At 37.6% G+C, this 18,630-nt stretch overlaps 1 protein-coding gene and 1 long non-coding RNA gene across 2 annotated transcripts in view; both read left to right on the top strand.

Moving 5' to 3' along the window:
- Positions 1-18,630, top strand: part of LOC117405635 (limbic system-associated membrane protein) — a 626,316-nt gene that overhangs the window by 18,344 nt on the left and 589,342 nt on the right. The gene's annotated exons all lie outside the window — the stretch shown is intronic.
- Positions 15,104-17,475, top strand: LOC131737714 (uncharacterized). The gene is made up of 3 exons (XR_009329325.1): positions 15,104-15,323; positions 15,945-16,015; positions 16,179-17,475. It is a non-coding gene; the product is annotated as an uncharacterized LOC131737714 (long non-coding RNA).

Below are 18,630 nucleotides of genomic sequence, written 5' to 3' on the forward strand. Positions count from 1 at the left end.
CAAATTCAAATACATGCTGAATAAATTAATTATTGCATAATTGATGATGTTTCAACCAAGCCTTAAGTTTATTATAAAATATTTTAAAATCCCTTAAGACCTTAATTTCTGAAGGAAGTGAGTTCCAGAATAAAGTACCTCTTATAGAGAGAGCTGTTTGGGTTAATTTAATTAACAACACAGGCCCAGCGCTCGGGTACCAACAATGGTAATCCCAGCACCGGATTTAATAAAAAAAGGAAAACAAAACAAAGCTAAAAATAAAAGTTATCCACACAAGGCGAGCGCTACTCCCACTAAAAGGAACGTCCCGCTCCAGGAACCTATTACACTACGCAAACCCTCTACACTGTTTGGGATCAACATCCCCTAAACTGACCTACTTCTGTGCTCCCGGAGTCCTGGTTTCATGCAGTAGTTCTCTCCATGGAGCAGACACTCTCCTCCTTGATGTCAACACAGCAAGCTTTCGCTTAGCACCCGTCTGTATGGCTGTGCATAGCCTCGAGCTGTGGTGCAGACGCTTTCTGAGCGGCGCACAGGCTCCCCGGGCACGCCTCCCAGACAATCAGAACCTCCCAATCAACTCAGCACCGGGTGAGCCTACCTGCTCAGTTAGTTGCCTAGCAACGTGACGTCTCCTCTTGTGTAAGAACACCTCGCCGACAGGTTATGAAGAGTTTTTAATTGAGTTATCAAGGAATGCTGGCTGGAATGAAGAGATGCATTTTCTATGGAAAGAGTGATTGTTCTCTTCTGACATTTTCTTCCTTTGTATATGCTTAATCCTCAGTGACAGTGCAGCATATAGTGTTCAATAAAGTGGAAATGGGGAGAAAAAGAGACAACATGCTGATTAATCACATCGAGACAACGTGAAAACTGGAGGGGCAGTGTTTTTCTACCTGCGTTTCTCTTAACCTTTGGCCTCGTGAATTGAACCTCACTGTGGCAAACATTCAATGTTACATTCCCTTGCTTTTAGTATCTCCAGGTCATTTTATAAGGAATCGGTTAAACAAATACATAAAATATAGTATAATTGTTTGAATTTTTTTAAGTAAATCAAAACTAATGAAGCGTACCAAGTAAATAGATGGACTTAAAAAATGCACATAGTAATCATTTTTCATGTATACCTAATTTCAAGAAATTACAATTTACTACTATATACCCTACTTAAACATTCCACACATTAAAACACATGCTTGGCAATCACTTGCCTGTCACTTCTTTCACAGTCATGATTTCTGCTTGTGATGACCATGCATTTTAAATCATCTACACACTCCATACACCACTGTGTAAGAGGCAGCTGCTGTAGAAGGCTTGGGAGGACCACTTGAAATCCGTACCCTTGAATAAGATATGTTTTCTTGCTTAAAAAAACAAGTGCTGGTTGTCAACAATGGCATCTTGAGTTTGAAACAAGATCTAGGTGGCTATAGTAAAGTGTACAGAAGATCTGTGAAAACTGAAGGCAGTTGTACTGTTAACCATGTAGAGTGTAACAGAGTGACTGACTGCCGTGATCGTCTTTGAAAATATTCTTTGAATAACCCAGTTTATGCATTGTGTATTGTAAACCTTATTGTAGGGGTGAGGATGTTTTAATTGTTTGTTATCCTGGAGCAAAAAGTGATCTGACAACACACCAAAACACCCTGCCTCCTACGTGAGCAGCTAAATATGTGTTTTTGTTTTTCCCCTCTCCAAGCTGCAATGGGTGCAAACTGATTGGTTTTCATGGACATGTGTTCAAATATCATTTGGCAGGTTTGAGAAAATCTGAATGAATTTTAGATTTTTTCATGCAGCTCCTCGAGCAGAGCGCTTCTTGTGATGTATAATGCCATCAATGTTTACTTTAGCAATTTAAACGCTTGTACTTGAAGTCTGTTTGCGATCCACAGTGGTGTTGGCATGTTCTCCTGTGAAACCATAGTGAGAGCTAGCAGAATCTGATTAATCAAATACTCTCAGTACTTTTGCCCTTGAACTCATTATCTACTTATTCAGTTACTGCACTGTCCTTGCACAGAATTTGGATGCGTTGATTGGTATAAATCAATTTAAAAATCAATCAGTTGAAAAATGTACTTACTCACTAATCTGTTCCCCTATACTGTAAGGGAACCTTTGTTTGCTGCGTCAAGGTCTGCATTAAACACTTGGCAAAAGTGACTGAGAGCGAGAGATAGAAAAACAGAAGATGCATTTATAATCAATTACGCATTATGAAAAAAGCTTTTCGCTAAATTAACATGGTTTTAAATTAATTGTTTCAGACAAGGAATTGAATTTAGAATGCCTTGAGATCTGGTATACAGACCCTGAGACAGATCAGACACCCCAGGAGAGATGGACATGCTGGTATCACTGAGTCAAGGACTGATTGTCATCCTTGGCTTGGATGAAATTGCCCAAAATTCTGTCTCTGTCTCCAGTCAGTCAGTGTGTATTTAATGAGCTTGTGGTAAGGTGACTGAAGTCATAAGATCGTGTGTGGTACTTTTCAAATACAATTGGTTGTCTGCAAATACATCCGCGCAATGAGTGGGAGAGTCTTGGTTATACAACATCAAAATCCCTCAGTTCTACATTCAGCTTTAAGCTGGGTGACTGATTTCGGCTCAAACTACAGAATTTTAGGATTGAGACATAATTTAGATATTTTATTTAAAATCATATAATCAAAGAAACTACAAAATGATATCGCAAAAGTCTACCAGAAGCCACAATAGTAGTACAGTATTTCTGAAATGTCACATTTTTCCGTTTTTGTCCGTAATTTTTTCGTTAAGTATATGCAAAACTACAAAGGGGTATGTAATTCAATATGCTAACGTAACATTATTCACCAGGTTTCATTCGACTTTATGAAGAAAAAATTGTTAATTCTATAGGGTGATGCAAAACTTTTGACCATAACTGTACATTACTTTACCCAATATTAAAATAAACTCACATTGCGGTGATGGTCTATGACATTTGATGCAAATGAAACAGCTTCACAATGCACAGTGTGACAGCATGCCTTTTCAGCTGCTTGAGACATAAAAGATTGAGACATAAAATATTGTTGATCCAGCCATGACTTTTAAATGTATTACTGCTTGCATGAGTTAGAATGTACTTTCTTTAGCTAATAGATTTTTTATTCGATTACTACAGTAAAAGAAATATGCAAAAGAAAATTAGCAGGCCTGTTACCTTTTAACACTCACACATGTCACTTTACTTAGTGGGTACCATGCATTGACTCCAATTCCCCCAAAATATCTTGCACTTAAACAAAGCATCCAAACATGAAGAACATGGCATTATCTTCATACTACACATTTTTTGGATATACATAGTAGGGGTGAGACCGAATAGTCGAACATTCGACTATTCGATAACGATGGCACCTATCGACAAGTGAATCCAACATTCGAAAGCTAAAAAAAAAAAAAAAAAATGTATATATTGATTTTATTTTAAAGCCTGTACTGCTGATTGGCTCTCTATGTAGCGGTAATGAAGATTGACTGGAGGGTGGGATTTGTTATTTCTTGTCTGTGATTGGCTAAACTAGAACGTACCTCGGCTAACGATGGCTTACTCACAGAAAAGTTCTGCATAGAAATACTCTGACAAAGTAAATGAAAACACTGTTAAGTGTAAAATATGTGCAGTGCAATTAAACTACCACAAATCTACAACTGGTATGTTAACCCACTTAAAAGCCAAACACCCTTCTGTGACGCTAGCAACGACAGAAAAGAAAAGAGGACCGCAACAAACCGCCATTGCATCCTTTGCGGTGAGGCCTCGTCAGTGTGACAACGTCGTACGTGCTGAAAAACATCAGCCCTTATTGCTAATATGGTGGCAAAGGACATGCTTCCCATAAGTTTTGTTGAAGGTGAGGGATTTCGGGAGTTGATGAAATTTGTGGAACTCGACTCGAAAAAAAATGCATGCCGATTCAGCAGCGTCTGTCCGCAGAAACTTGTCAAAGGCTGAGAAGGTGGTGATTACTACAGATGCGTGGACTGCACCAAATACCGAGTCGTACGTCATAATAACCTGTCATTTCATCGAGGATTGGGAAATGAAAAACGTAGTTCTACAGACTCGCGCCACGCCAGAGAGGCATACAGCAGAGAATCTAGCAAATGTGTTAAACACCGCTGTAGACCATTCGGGTTTAACTAGGGGGGAAATCACTGCCTGTGTTCACGACAATGCCAGCAACATCACCTTCGGAGTTTGTTGAATGGGACTCGAATTTGTGCTTTGCACACACTCTGCAGCTCGCCTTCAACGATGGCTTTAAACTTGGTGCTATACATAATGTAGTCGGTGCGGCCAGCCGTCTTGTGTCGCATTTTCATCACAGTGCAATAGCTACTGAGGCTCTGAAGTTGAAACAAAAACAAACAACTCTGCCTGAGCACCGTCTGCTGCAGTATTGCCGGACCTGATGGACATGCTGATTAAACAAGAATAAGTGAACATGATGATAATAATGGACATTGCTAGCCTAACTATTCCTAAAGTTTTAGTTAGGATTTTTTTGCTTCCATGGAAGGCTAGTGCGTTAATGCCACTCAGGCCTTTTTGTTCATTCATTTATTTATTAATATTATTAAGATAGCTACATACATAGCAAGCTGTTGCCGATACAGGCTATTTATTTTTTATTCACTGGAACTCGAACGCACAGGTATGTTGCCGATTTGATTTAACGTAGACCGGTAGTCTATATGTTGTGTGTGGTTTGAAAACGTAGGAAAAGTAAATCGTTTAGTTAAGTGGATTGTATAAATTAGCTAGCTAGATAGTCTAATGCATTTTGTATTTCGCTGTTATGACCGGAAAACATTATTGCCACAAGGATGCTAATGTTAAGGCATTTGCCTCGCAGCTCACATTGCTAAACTATTATTGAATGAAAATTAAATTAATAATTGAATAAAAATTATACTTTTTTTTTTTTTTTTTTTTTTTAAATTGTCACAACCTTTATAGTTCATTTGAAATTGTAATTAACGGAAAAGCTTGTGACAATATCGGTAAAAATAATAACACTTGCTTGCAAAATACGAGAGTCTCACACGAGAGTTGACGGTATGCTTATGTTATTGCTGCTGTTATGGCATTTCTGTATGTTTCCTAATAGGAAGGTATTTTTTACATAGCCTAATGTTTATTTAACAAAGTTGTTAAAGTTGTTGTGTTAGCTAAGTATTTTAAAATAAAGTTCAGAATTTATTGCAATTGCAATAATTGTCACTTTGCATTATTTCGCATTTAATGTACGTCTCATTTTGAATGGGAGGCGGGGGGGGGGGGGGGGGGGGGGGGGGGGCGACTATTCGATTAGTCGACCTCAACAGCTGTGGAATTATCGATAGTCAAAATATTTGTCGTGCACATCCCTAATACATAGGCACTTAGAATTACTGTTCATTTTATTTTGTACTGCACATCACAAACAAAAATATACAAAACAATAAAAACAAAGCATTAACAGGTCAGCAGTGTGGAGTAGTGGTTAGGGCTCTGGACTCTCGACCTGAGGGCCGTGGGTTCAGTCCCAGGTGGGGGACACTGCTGCTGTACCCTTGAGCAAGGCACTTTACCTAGATTGCTCCAGTAAAAACCCAACTGTATAAATGGGTAATTGTATGTAAAAATAATGTGATATCTTGTAACAATTATAAGTCGCCCTGGAAAAGGGTGTCTGCTAAGAAATAATAATCATATTGTACTGTTATCATAGACACACGCATTGCACAATAACACAAAGCAAATTAAATATCTGCTTGCTGAAGCATTTTTTTAAGCAATGCACTAGCAAAAGTCACAGGGCAGTGACATCAGCTCCCTAGCAACAAGCCTCCTATGTTGGGAATGGATTCTTTCAGTGCAGCGGGTTTGGGCATTTGAGAAAGGAGAGGAAGATTCATGAAATGAATTGGAGACTTAAGTTGATGAGAAGCAATTACCCTCCGCAGTACAAATTAAAACAGTGTGCTACTTTTTATACGAAAAATGATAAGAGATAAGCGGGTTGCGTAGAGGATTCATATTGGATCCTGACACCCCCGATAAAACAAGATAGTGGTTATACAGTATTTGTTATTAGACTACTTGTTTTTCTATGGGTCTCTCGCTATATTGCGGCCCTCGATATATAGTGGATTTGTATTGGCCCCCGACACCCACGATATATCAAATGGGTGGTGTATTTAGATCACATTGCCAGTTTAGCAGCACATGCTTTAATACTCAGCAAATGGTATGTTGTGTTATTTATGTGGTTAATTGATTCCTCACAGGAAATAAGCCCATAGAAATGCAGCCTCACATTTACAGGCGGTGCCCCTAGTTGGCAGCTGTAGCCACATAGTTTTGCAAAGAGCGGGCAGTCATGGAATCATGGAACAAAAAAAAGGGGGGGTTGGGAATGCAGAAAATAATAAAACTTCTTATATATTCTGCAACATAAGAGCTATTTTGCCCTAGAGCAACATTGGAATTGGATTCATATACAGTATATCAGTGCACGTTTTCTCATTAAAGAGCAAGCAGAACAACAAATGCAATTTTGCTGGCTTTATAAATGTTACTTTGTGTACTTTTGCCATGCCAGGACAAGACATAGCAGGGCAACATTAGCAGGTCACGATAGGTGTAGAATTATTAATCCAATATTTTGTACAGTTATATTTGCAGGTATTTCATTTGATGTACAGCAAATCTGTGAGACAGAAATAGGTCTTGACAGCCATCAAAAACAGTCTCATCCTCTGTTTTCCCCCATTCTCAAAGCAGGAGTACAACCAATGATCTGTTTTAGACAACATTTATTTTTACTATGAACTTTGCACTTACATATTCCTTTTCAAGTAAATCTTTGAAATGGATGCAAACGTATCTATCACAGGAAATGCTCAGACCATGTTATCTGGGTAAGGTATTCTGTTTGTTTTAATAGGGATATTTGATGTAGATGTAATCACATTTACAGAACTCTCAAACCTCTCACAGTGAGACACTAAATCCTCTTCATTGCCTCTTTTGTTAACCCCAGGGGCCCAGTTGAGTCCATACTTAACAGTAATACAAATTCAAAGCAGACAAGGAGTAAACAAACATGAAGCAGACAAAGAGAAGCACCAGATAAATTGCTACTAATAAAGGTCATTTTGAAGCAAGCATTTACCTTTTCTTATTCAGAAAGTCAGACAATGAACAGCATGCACAGAACTTATTGAATAATGTTATGGTACAGACAATATAACAGTTAAATGAGTTGAGAAGCCATTGGGAGCACTCTATAGTTAGTATAGCAACAACATCACAGGGGATTCAAGTGGAATATCTTGCGTAAAACATCTTTATAGCTTATACAGAACCTACACTAGATGTACTGGGGATGTGAAAAGAAACATCATGTATTCCTAATGAATCCCAATGAAATCCCATAGGAATATCATGTATTCCTTTGGAATTCATTTGAATTTGGGTCCATTATTCTGCAGAGTTGCCAAGATAGCAGGGCAACAACATTTGCATTTCCTTATAGGCTTCCATTCGGGTTTTATTGTTAGGCCTTTCTGCTCACTGCCTGTATTCATGCCTGTATTCATGCAGTGATTTTTGATGATGTTCAGATGAGAGATTTCTTGTTTGTTTCCTTGGTTACTGAAACACTATTTCATCGTTCATTGACCCGCTTTCCTTATGCCATTTTGTACCTTCTCCTCTTTGTTATGGTTTGATTCGGGATTGAACAGTTACCCATTCTGGATGCAGTATATGTGTACCGGTAACTCTTCAACATACCAGTATACAACTCTTAGTGTTTGTTTCCATACATTCCTGCATCATTATGCCACTTATTTGTTGCTATCTACAATAGCCACTGTGCTCTTTTAAAAGGCACAGCCAGTACTTACCATTATAAGAGTTTCCCAGTGTAAAAGCATAGTAAAAGCATGGTAAAGCACAAGTGTGCATTGTAAAACCCAAAGAGGTGTGGTACAGCATTTTTAAAAACATAGCAAACCATGGTAAACTATGGTAAATGCATAGCATAACCACCTGAAAAGCACATGGAAAACTGCTATGCAAATTTACAGCAAGGAAACATGTGGAAGTACTTCTGTAAAGTTAGATGTTAATGCGAAGCTGCTCACATAAATGACTCATCTGTCATCCCTGTTCGCATGGAGATATCTTAGCAAACAAAAGAAAGGGTTGCACTGTGTATCCTGGTATATTTTGCATGAAATTAGTGACACGGAAAGTAGCTCTGCTCTATATATAAAGGGCTCGGCTAACAGTTGATCAGTTCATTTAGCAATGGTTAACCGTGGAATGTCCTTAAAATATACATCTTATTTTCATGGATGTCTTGGCACCAAACCACACATCAGTTAGAAATTCCAGGGGGGTCACGTGGTAGAAGCGCAGTCGCGTTATGCGCAGGGTGAGTCATACAGCGCAGGTCCTGGCTGGCAAAGTAGGCCGGTCTTCCCTGGGGACTCTGAAGGGTGGCGCCGTGTCACATTGGCTCTGGCGCTCCCATGGGTCAGGGAGGCAAAACCGTTAGGGACTGTTTCTCCTCATCGTGCTACAGCTAACCTTGCTGGCCAGGCGAAAATCGGGGGTAAAATAATAATTAAACACACTACATGTATAAAAAACGTAAATAATAATAATACATTATTTCCAAGTCAATCTATAAAGAGATATTATTTATGTGCTCACAATGTTTTTAAAACCATTTGGACAGCTGAGATGCTTGACTGACATTGTTATCAAATGCTCCAGATTAACCTTATCAATCTGTGGAACATGCAAGATGGTTTGACTTCGTCAGATCAAAACGGTTTTCCCTTCCTGAGTTCATGATATTGTCAGACTTTGAACTGTCAGCTGTCTTTACAACTGTCAATAAAGCTAAGCCGAGCATTGTGCCATCATTATTAATATGGTACATCTGACATCTTATCTACTGGATAGGCTGTGGCCAGATTATTGCATCACCTTAACTGTGAACATGTAGTGGCTCGCTGTGCTTTGAGTGTCAAATTAGTTTCTTTTGTAATCCATTTGAATACAAACAAGAAACTAACACAAATATATATATATATATATATATATATATATATATATATATATATATATATATATATATTAGCTCAAAGAGCCAGCTGCCCAACGTATATATATATATATATTTTTTTTTAAAAATATATATATATTTTTTTTAATCTAATTAATTTGGACTTGAGCAACACTATACTCTTAAGTAAAACATGCAGAAAGGAAACTGTCAGTGGGTTAAACTCATGATGAGAATTAGAAATCGGGAGATTGATTAAGGATTGATGTTCAGAGGTTTACAATCTTGTGTCTGATAACTCCTTGTGATGCAAGGCCTATACCGGAGAATAAGAAACAAACAGCAATACTCCTAAATGATTACTGTTCCTTGCAACTAACAGGCGTTAGTATGACAGATGCAAGCCACAGTTTAGATTTTTATTTCATACTGAAGAAAAGAAACAGACTTGCAAATTGCAGGATGTAACAGAAATATACCAGTCAGAAAATGTTGACTGCTTAACCTGAAAATGTTATGTCCTGCAAAAAAAAAAGAAGAGATTTCTGATCTTTGAAGAGTATCATGTTTCCCTTTTTTCTCATCCGCACTCTAGTGGAAGCGATCACTTTCTTGTTTGTTATTCCACTCCAGTACACTTGGGAAGTACATCTGCTTGGCTCTTTGGGCCTGCAAGAAAATCCACATTTCACGGGTCAGTAACGTCAGGGTAACAGGCGGATTTATTTGACGGTGCTCCAGCTTAAATTAATTCTGATTCTGAGCTGGATGCTGAAACACGAATTGAACAGCCAGGCAGGTCAAGCCGCGGCCATGAGTACAAGCAGAGCGGGGTAAAGGGTCTCTGAGCACAGCGGGAGTCCTTGTTGTGGAGTGTATTCTAGATTTCTGCTGTGCATGCTATCTCTAAATCAGCAAAGTCAGGGATTCCTTTTCCTTCATGAATCCTTGTTTTCCGTGGCTGTTTTGTCTTCTGCTTGATTTCAGTTTATGTTAAATATGCGCACATCTCTGCTTAAAGGTTTGGAAGCAACCAGAGAGTTCATGACAAACACACACTCCAGTACATTCGCTGTTGTAATAGTTGGAAATGCCAGTAGAGTAAATATACGTTTTTGGTGCCACTAGATGTGTCATCAAGCCCTGCCCCAGAGTCAGATAATTGGATTTCGTCATCCTCCCTTAAATAATGGCTTGGTTAGTGCTGCATTACTCGGCCACACTGAAGTGACTGTTTTGGCACATAGAAACAGAATTGTAAATGAGAAGGACTTATCAACTTTTCTCTTTTGCATAACTCATATATGGGTGGTAACAAAATATTGTATACCAACGCTCGATGTCAAATTTTAAACCAAGCGGAAATCTTTTATTTTTACTGAAGTTGATTAGCCATTGAAACTGAGACTGATATATTAAGCTGAAAAAGCAAGTGCCCTGAAATGTATCATTTTGGAGTTTGTAACCCTCTTTCCACTTTATAAGGATTGTACTTAATAAAGATTTTAGAGGAGAGAGAGAGAGAGAGAGAGATTTTTTTTTACATTTTACTAGTAACATTATCCCTGGTCTCTAATCATAATGACCTTTGTTTTTCATTAATGTTTACTTTAATTAGAGATGCATCTGTATATATTCTTCAAGTTTTACTCTTTACTGTAGTAGCTTTAGAAAACATAACCTGGGCTTCCTGGTGCTATTTTACTTCCTTAGAACTCACTTGGTCTCACAGAGGGAACTCTCTTGGCTAGACCTCAGGAATTGACCATTATCACAAGATGTGATAAAGTAACAATAAACTATAAATGAGATTAGAGGAATTAAGTATACTTTTACAGGAATAGTCACCCAATATGAAAATACTTAATACATATATGCAAAGGTTTTGCATCACCCGCCTATATGATGAACTAATTTTGCTTCATAAAGTCAAATGAAACCTGCTGAATAATGTTACATTAACATATTGAATTACATAGCGCTTTGTAGTTTTCCATATACTTAATGAAAAATGACAAAAATCTAAAAAAGTGATATTTCGAAATCTAAAAATAAATACTATTACTATTACGGCTTCCAGTAGACTTTTGCGATATAATTTCATAGTTTCTTTGATTTCGTGATGTTAAATAAAAAATCGAAATTATGTTATTTATTTATTTATTTTTTTAAAAGATGTCTCAATCCTAAAATTCTAGGTGATGCAAAACTTTTGCCATAGTTGTACATACAAGCTTTGAGACAGACCAGCCTGTGTGAAGTCATACTGAACCATCTATTAAAGTGTGAGCATCAGGTTAAGAAGGTGGCAATAACAAGCAATTTCTTGAATCTGTCTTGTAGGGTTTATGACTTGTCACTATGAGATGACACCGGGCTTAACAGGGTCTGTAAAAGGGACATTATATTAATTAAAAGACTGATTCTGTAAAGCTGCCCTAAAAATGTGCAACAGGCAAAGAAATACACCAAATAAATAACATTTAAGACAGGACAAGCTAATCTTGGCCTCATAAGACAGTGTGATTTAATGAGCTGTTTGCAAATATTTGTAAATCTGAACAAGCTGATGATGAACAAGTGTCTAACTGCATGGGGTACAGCATACTCAGTGGGAGCCAACAAGTTAATGCATTTCCTAATGATCAGACCTCACAGTTAACATTATAAAACTTGAGGAATAGGCTGTTCCATTCTACCACTAACCAGCTTATGTTCTTCAGATAAGTGAGTGCCTTGGGATTAGTGGTGTCTTTATCACTAAATCACATGATATGTTATTTATTTCTAACAGTTTTGTTTATGTTATTAATCTATATAAAAAATGTGGCCTGATAAATCTGGACCTACGTGCTGTACTGAACACACTGCAGGGTCTGTGTACAGACCTTGGTCACTGAGTTCTCTGTCTTTCAGGATTTTGGGACTGGGTTTACATCCTGCAAGTGAAATAGAATTGGAGTCAGGTTTGAGGTGGACTCGCAGAGCTTAGTGGGGAAAGTGGAATGACAACTCTGTGTTAAAAGTGTACTTTAATTGTGTTTGCAGCTGGTACAGTGTCAGTGCCGAGTATTCATGTCATTCATAGATTTTTCATTCCTGTAATGGTGCAAGCTAGCTTGAATATTTATCAACTAACTGCAAGTGTTTTTGCTAGTGACACATTTAACAGTTTTATGCCAATGGTGGGTGATCCTTTAAGCTGAATGCAGTTAAGTGATTGAACTTTGTGTAGCAGGAGCTTAAAGTCCTTGACAACCAAGATACCCAGGGAACCTTGTTTGATACATTTGCATTTGAGCAGAGAAAAGGAGTGGATGGCGGTGTCAATTGTAGCAAAGTAGAATCTGGATGGCGTTTTTCCAGCACAGATGTTCAGTTATGCAAATGGAATACTCTGAGTGTGGTGCCTTATTTTTTTTCGCTTCAACAAGAATAACTACAGCTATGTACAGAGGCATTTTAATTGGGTTGCTCTTGTTTACCAGCTAAATTGGACTATTTGTTAATGATCATATTATTAATGGACATTTAGCATATACAAATTAAATGTTTTTAATTGTATTATTATTATTAGTCATAGTAGCATTACAGTATGTATTAAATTAACAATAATAGTGTAAATCTGAGAATATATAATACTTATTTTAGTTTTAAGGATAAGCAAATACAACTGAAGGGATTTCAATGTTTCATTAGCTATGTGAATCTAATCAGAATGTTAACAAACGCTCACTATCTGATGCATTACACTCATGTTAATTATTATATCTATACATTATCCCATTGGCTCTCTAAAAATGTTCGCTTAAACTGCTCCCCTTGGACTTTTCTAGCCTTAAGGGGTGCTTATTTATTTCTAACTTATAACCCTCAGGCAACTAAAGCAAGGCTTATTAAAAGCATAGCTGTTTAGTATGTTTTGTCACAAGTTGAAACTATTTACAACTGCTTACCTGGGTGAAAAGTACCCTTGTGTCTGCTCTGGGTTAGATTTTGTTTTTAACCTATCACTGTAGTTCGCAAGGGGCATCACTTTTTGTAAAATTATTGTTTCAAACCGGTTATTCATGTGAGATTATGCAAAAAAATATACATAAATTAAGCTTATATAACCATTAATTATTAAGTCTTTATTAATAATTAGATAAATATAACATTAACATACTTATAATATAGCATCATTTTCCAGCGCCTTAGCTGTGATTCTTTTGTTTTGTACTTTAATGGCTTTTTTTGAAGCCTGTTTAAGGCAGAAAGAGAATTTTGCTTTTGAAAGCCTACTATATCTGTCTAACTTCTCATGTTACACAACAGTATTCATTCTGTGTAGGGGCGGAACAGATACATTGTAACAGTCATGGTCCATTTGTTTGGAAATGAAACACACAGTGGAACCAGAGATTCAGAGCATGAAACTGGCACTTCAGAATGTTTGAAGTTTTCAGTTGATCAACATCATTTCAGTCAAAAGGGATACACAAAAAGAAATGGATTTCAGTCCTCGGGTTACATACTGTATTTAGCAGTAACATGATTACAATGTGTCTGAAATGCAGATTGTAGAACTGTCTTCCTAGTCGTATGTCTTCTGTCCCTGGTAACGGTGGTTAGTAACTGTAGGCACTCTTCTGACAGCAAAAATGTATCTATTGACTTCCTCCTGCAGGATGTCAAGCAAATTACTGTATTCGCTCGAGTAAAAGATGACCTTGTGTAAAAGTCGAGCCCCCCATTGTGAGGGCGAGAGTCGGGTATCATTTTTTGGTAAGTTTAGTAAAACAGACAACAAAAATTAACTCCTGAAATCGAAACTGTTGTTAGAGTGCACTTCAGGCTTTAGTTTTCCTATATGTATTAAGAGAACCGCCCGACACGTCATTTTGACGCGTATTACGATAGAGTACATTTTTTTTGTTTGTTTTTTTGTATGTATTTCAATGGAATGTGGGAGGTGGTGTGGTCTGGCTGTAATTCATTGAAACTGCGTCTGTGACAGCTCCTGGATGTAAACAAACCTGGGATTCATTTTTTTATATCTAGACAATGTTACAGAATCGTTTTCGCTAAATCTTGAGGTTTGCGTTTTGATTTGAGAGAATTTGCTCTGGCAACAAGGATTTGCCCACTACAATGTCAATGGAGGTGCGCTGTTTCCACAGACGCACTCTGCTGCAGGGTCACGCTGTAACAATCAGCCCTTAGCCTATAGCTAACTATATACGCTCCCAGAAATTAGAACTAGTTTCTGTGCCAAATATAAGAATATCTAAAATATTTAAATACAGAAGGATTGATTGACAGCAAAAAAAAAAAAACATAACTTGCACTATTTGCTTAATGCAAGAAAAACTATTTGCACTCCAATAAGGACATGAAATCAAGCTTGCAACAAAAAAAAAACACAACACTTGCACAGGCAAGCATGCGCAATTAAATACTACAACCACAACAAACACTTCATTCGGAATGAATAATATTAACTGGAGAGCGTGCATTTAAACTTCATCCCCCATGAATTAATTGATCGTAAGGTTGCAATGTTCCATTTGATTAAAGCAATCGTCCAGTACAACAAAAATATAAGACGTGGGCTACAAACTCAGTAGCAAAAAATATGTGCATTTGAAAAATAATATCCAAGTTAGCCATCCAGCAAGAAAAAATGATTAAAACTGTGTTTATCTCACCCATTTGAGAGAAGTGTAGCAATGAGATCTGTGTTTTAACGTCCAAATTAAATCTTCATTCTTCTTCATTAGTTTGTAATCCGCACAGGACGATCGGCACGGCAATGCAGGTACACAGCAGCAGTGTAAGAATCATAAAAGCAAGTTCAGTGAAACAGAACGAGTCTGTTCTTTCTGAACTAAGTTAACCTGATCTTAACCGAACTTTCTTTCTTTTCAAGCGCTAATACAAACTATTGATAAAGTAAAATAACAAACAAGCGGCAGGTGAGCAAGCCTCAAAGCTAGGCAGCCCCTCCCAGCAGACCTGCAGGTGCATGGCTAAGTACTGTATGTGAACTTGCCTCGCGCACTGAATGCATGCCTGCACAGGGCTCCCCTGGGTCCTAAACCCTGCTAGGTACAGACAGGGATTGTAGTAACCACACGCCGGCCACATTAGTCGAACCCCCCAACTTCAGGATTGTGTTTTGGGGTTAAATTTCTGGACTTGTACTCGAGCAAATACAGTAGGTACCTTGCATGTATTTTACTTTCCCTACTATTGATTATCTACTTTATGGACAACTAATAGCAAACAGTTAATTTAATTATGAAGCAGTCGTGAACCTGGTAGCAAACAGTTAATTTAATTATGAAGCAGTCGTGAACCTGGTTCTGGTATGGGCAGATGGTTTTATGTAATTGAGCAGGACCTACTTTTTGATTAGGAGATTTCATTGTTATGTGCCTTTTTCAACCATTTGTTTGCCTCCTGAACATGTGTTCATTGCTGCAGAATTATAAGGGTTTGCAATAGTGTGTTTGTGGCTGGAAAAATCAACCACATGCTGATGAAATATGTTTTATCTCTAGCCACCTGTTGTTGAAACAGGTTTTATCAAATAAGTCAGAGTGTTAAATTAGATCATAAATGTTGTTGACTAAAAGAAACCCAAAAACAAATATTTTCTACATTCCTGTCATAATCATGTTAATTAAAGTATTCTGTTAAAGCAGCCATGCAGTATTCCGTTGGCAGCGAGCACTCAAAATAGTGGATTAGATCACCTGTAATGAAAACGTTTCCATACAATTTCCCCATTTGCTGCTATTTATTTGTATCATTTTTGCTTATTTTTCTCATTAAGTAATAAAAACATAGGGAGTGGAGGCAGTCGTCGAATGGTTCTTCCATTAAAGGCACCACATGAAGTGCAGGGTAAGTCATTTGATCATGAGCTCACTGGTTTGAATCCTGGTCATGCTGAGTTGATGATCTTGCCTGGGGTCCCACAGAGAGTCGAGGCAGGGACTTCCCAGGCTGATCCCTTGCTTTTCAGGGTTCAGTAGCTTAGTAACATTTCTCCTCTTTGTTGTCACAGATGAGGAAAGACTTCTTGCAGCAGAGAGAGGTGAAGTGCAGTGGCAGTGAATGCATGGAGTCAGTCCAGCCTGCAGGGGCACTAAGCACACAGTCTGTGCATGTGTGACAAATGAACTAACACTCCTCCAGGTTACATCGCCCAGGGACCACTACCAACCCACAGCCTTATTAAAAATAAAATACTGCAGTCTATTACAATGCAATTTCTGTTCCCAAAACATATTACACAAACAAGGCAAACCTTTAAAGTGTCTTTCTAAGTTGGAATTGCATCTGAATAACATGGTATAGCTCAAATAAAATACTTTTATAGCTCAAGGTATGACCATAACAGTTTTATTTCCATTATCTCATTGATAGGTGCAGCTTAATGGTCTGGGAAGCATTTTGATTAATGTTTATTTCATGTTGCATGCTGTTCCCATGTTGCTGTTCCCATGTTGCTGTTCCCATGTTGCTGTTCCCATGTTGCTGTTCTCTTACCTCGTTGTAGTAGATTGCAAGCATTCCCAGTGGTTCTTATTGCAGTTTTTAAATACCGTGCAATTCCCTTTGATTATGAGCTCATGAGATGATCTTCAGTTCTAATTGCTTACCTAAGACATATGGTTCGTAAGCTAGATCAGAAAAAATGCAAAGCAGTGTATTACCAGCAAAGCTAAAGGAAACTTGATGAGTAGATAGATCACAAGATGATGTTGGCTCATACTTTTGTAAAGATGCTTTGGCTGAGCTGGCCTACAGCACATATATCTGTGTGGCAACTGGAACTGAAGAACAACTTTTAAACACAGATAAAAGCTCCTTAACATATAGTAATAAGAACCACTCAGTATGATTGCTATCATCAGTTAAAAACTACATATTATAATTTATTAAATATCAATAACCAGTCTTCATCGCTTAAAATGTTTGTTTGTAATATGATGAACACTAAATACGGAAGAAAAATGGGGTGACATTTTCTGACCATCTGGTTTTCAGAAAGTAAGTAGTAAGACAAACCCTTTTTTATTTTGCTTTCCTGAAATGCCTTTAAACACTATTCGTGGAGGAATCATTTATTTTAAGTGAAGATTTAATGGACTCTGGTGCCTGAAGAAATACAGTTTGTATTTAGTGTCCTTTGAGTTGCTGAAAGAACAGAATAATAAAAAAGATAAAAAACAACCACAACATAATTGCAATAACCTAGAATGCTTTTGTTGAATTTCAAAGATTTCTTGAGATACATATTGTCTTTCATTCCTGAACCTGAATCAGACTTCAGGCTGGTGAAAGCTTAACATCAAGAATAAAACCCTCACAGATCCTCACAGCTGTGAAAAAAAACTACAGCTGGAAAAACAAATTAAGACATACATTAAATATAGCTTTGATTTTTTTTATGGATTTGTTTTCCTTTTATTACATGTAAAACAAACATTAATTGCACAGTATTTTAAGCTAGTTGTGCTGGGTCAGACAAATTAACAAAATAAAACCAATGTAAAATAGACCTGGTTAGTGCTTAAGTGTTTTTTGTACCATGCTGATCTACAGACCCAGGCCATACATTTTTTGGCTCAATGGACCCCAGGAAATATCATCTTGACTGGGAACTTCAGCCAATAATTTAAATAAGTTTACTCATTTACGTTTTTTACAATCCCCCCTTGTAATATAAGTGGTGCACACTGTACTGGCATTGGTCATGAATATTCTAAATGTGCAGACCTGAAGTCTAGGTAAATAACCCCAAGCACCCGTCCCGAGGCATTCTCTTGTTAATATTCATGTAAATAACTAAAATATTGCTTTGACAGGTGTTAGGGCCACTTAAGAGAAAATATCCTATTGAATCTGTACATATGTTTCTACACTTTCAGCTGTCCCTTATTCTGAGAACAATTCCCGATTTTCTTACTAACGTGGAGTCATTCCGCAAAAAACACATTTTGCAATTCCCCAAACATCTAGTAATTTCATTTAATGAAGAGCAAAGGTAATGACGATGAATCAACTTAAAACGGATTAAGAATGGGGTATCTTGTGGTTGCTAACATTTATTTGCTAACGATAATACATTCTGAAGGCATTAGAAACGAGGCATCATGGCAGGCAATGGAAGCACCGTTTGAAAGGTGTGCATCTGTTAAAATAAGTCTTTCAATGAAATTCACACAGCAGTAATAGTAATATGACTATGTTAACCCTTTGCGGTCCATTGTCGGACCTGGTCCGACATTGCAATTATTCCTATCCGGTCCATTGTCAGACCCTGTCCTACATCATCAAAAAAACGCAAAAAACGGGTTTCTAGTCGTGTTTTCTCCGGAAAAAGCCGTGAAAACCATTCATTGGCCGAGTGGGAGCGACAGGAGCCGAGACAAGCCGAAAAAAATAAATAAATAAATAAAAGGCGTATCTCATGAATAGTCATACCTGCCCCTGGCATCCCATATGGGCGG

This window comes from Acipenser ruthenus, chromosome 8 (assembly GCF_902713425.1).
Source record: "Acipenser ruthenus chromosome 8, fAciRut3.2 maternal haplotype, whole genome shotgun sequence".
Classification (NCBI taxonomy): domain Eukaryota; kingdom Metazoa; phylum Chordata; class Actinopteri; order Acipenseriformes; family Acipenseridae; genus Acipenser; species Acipenser ruthenus.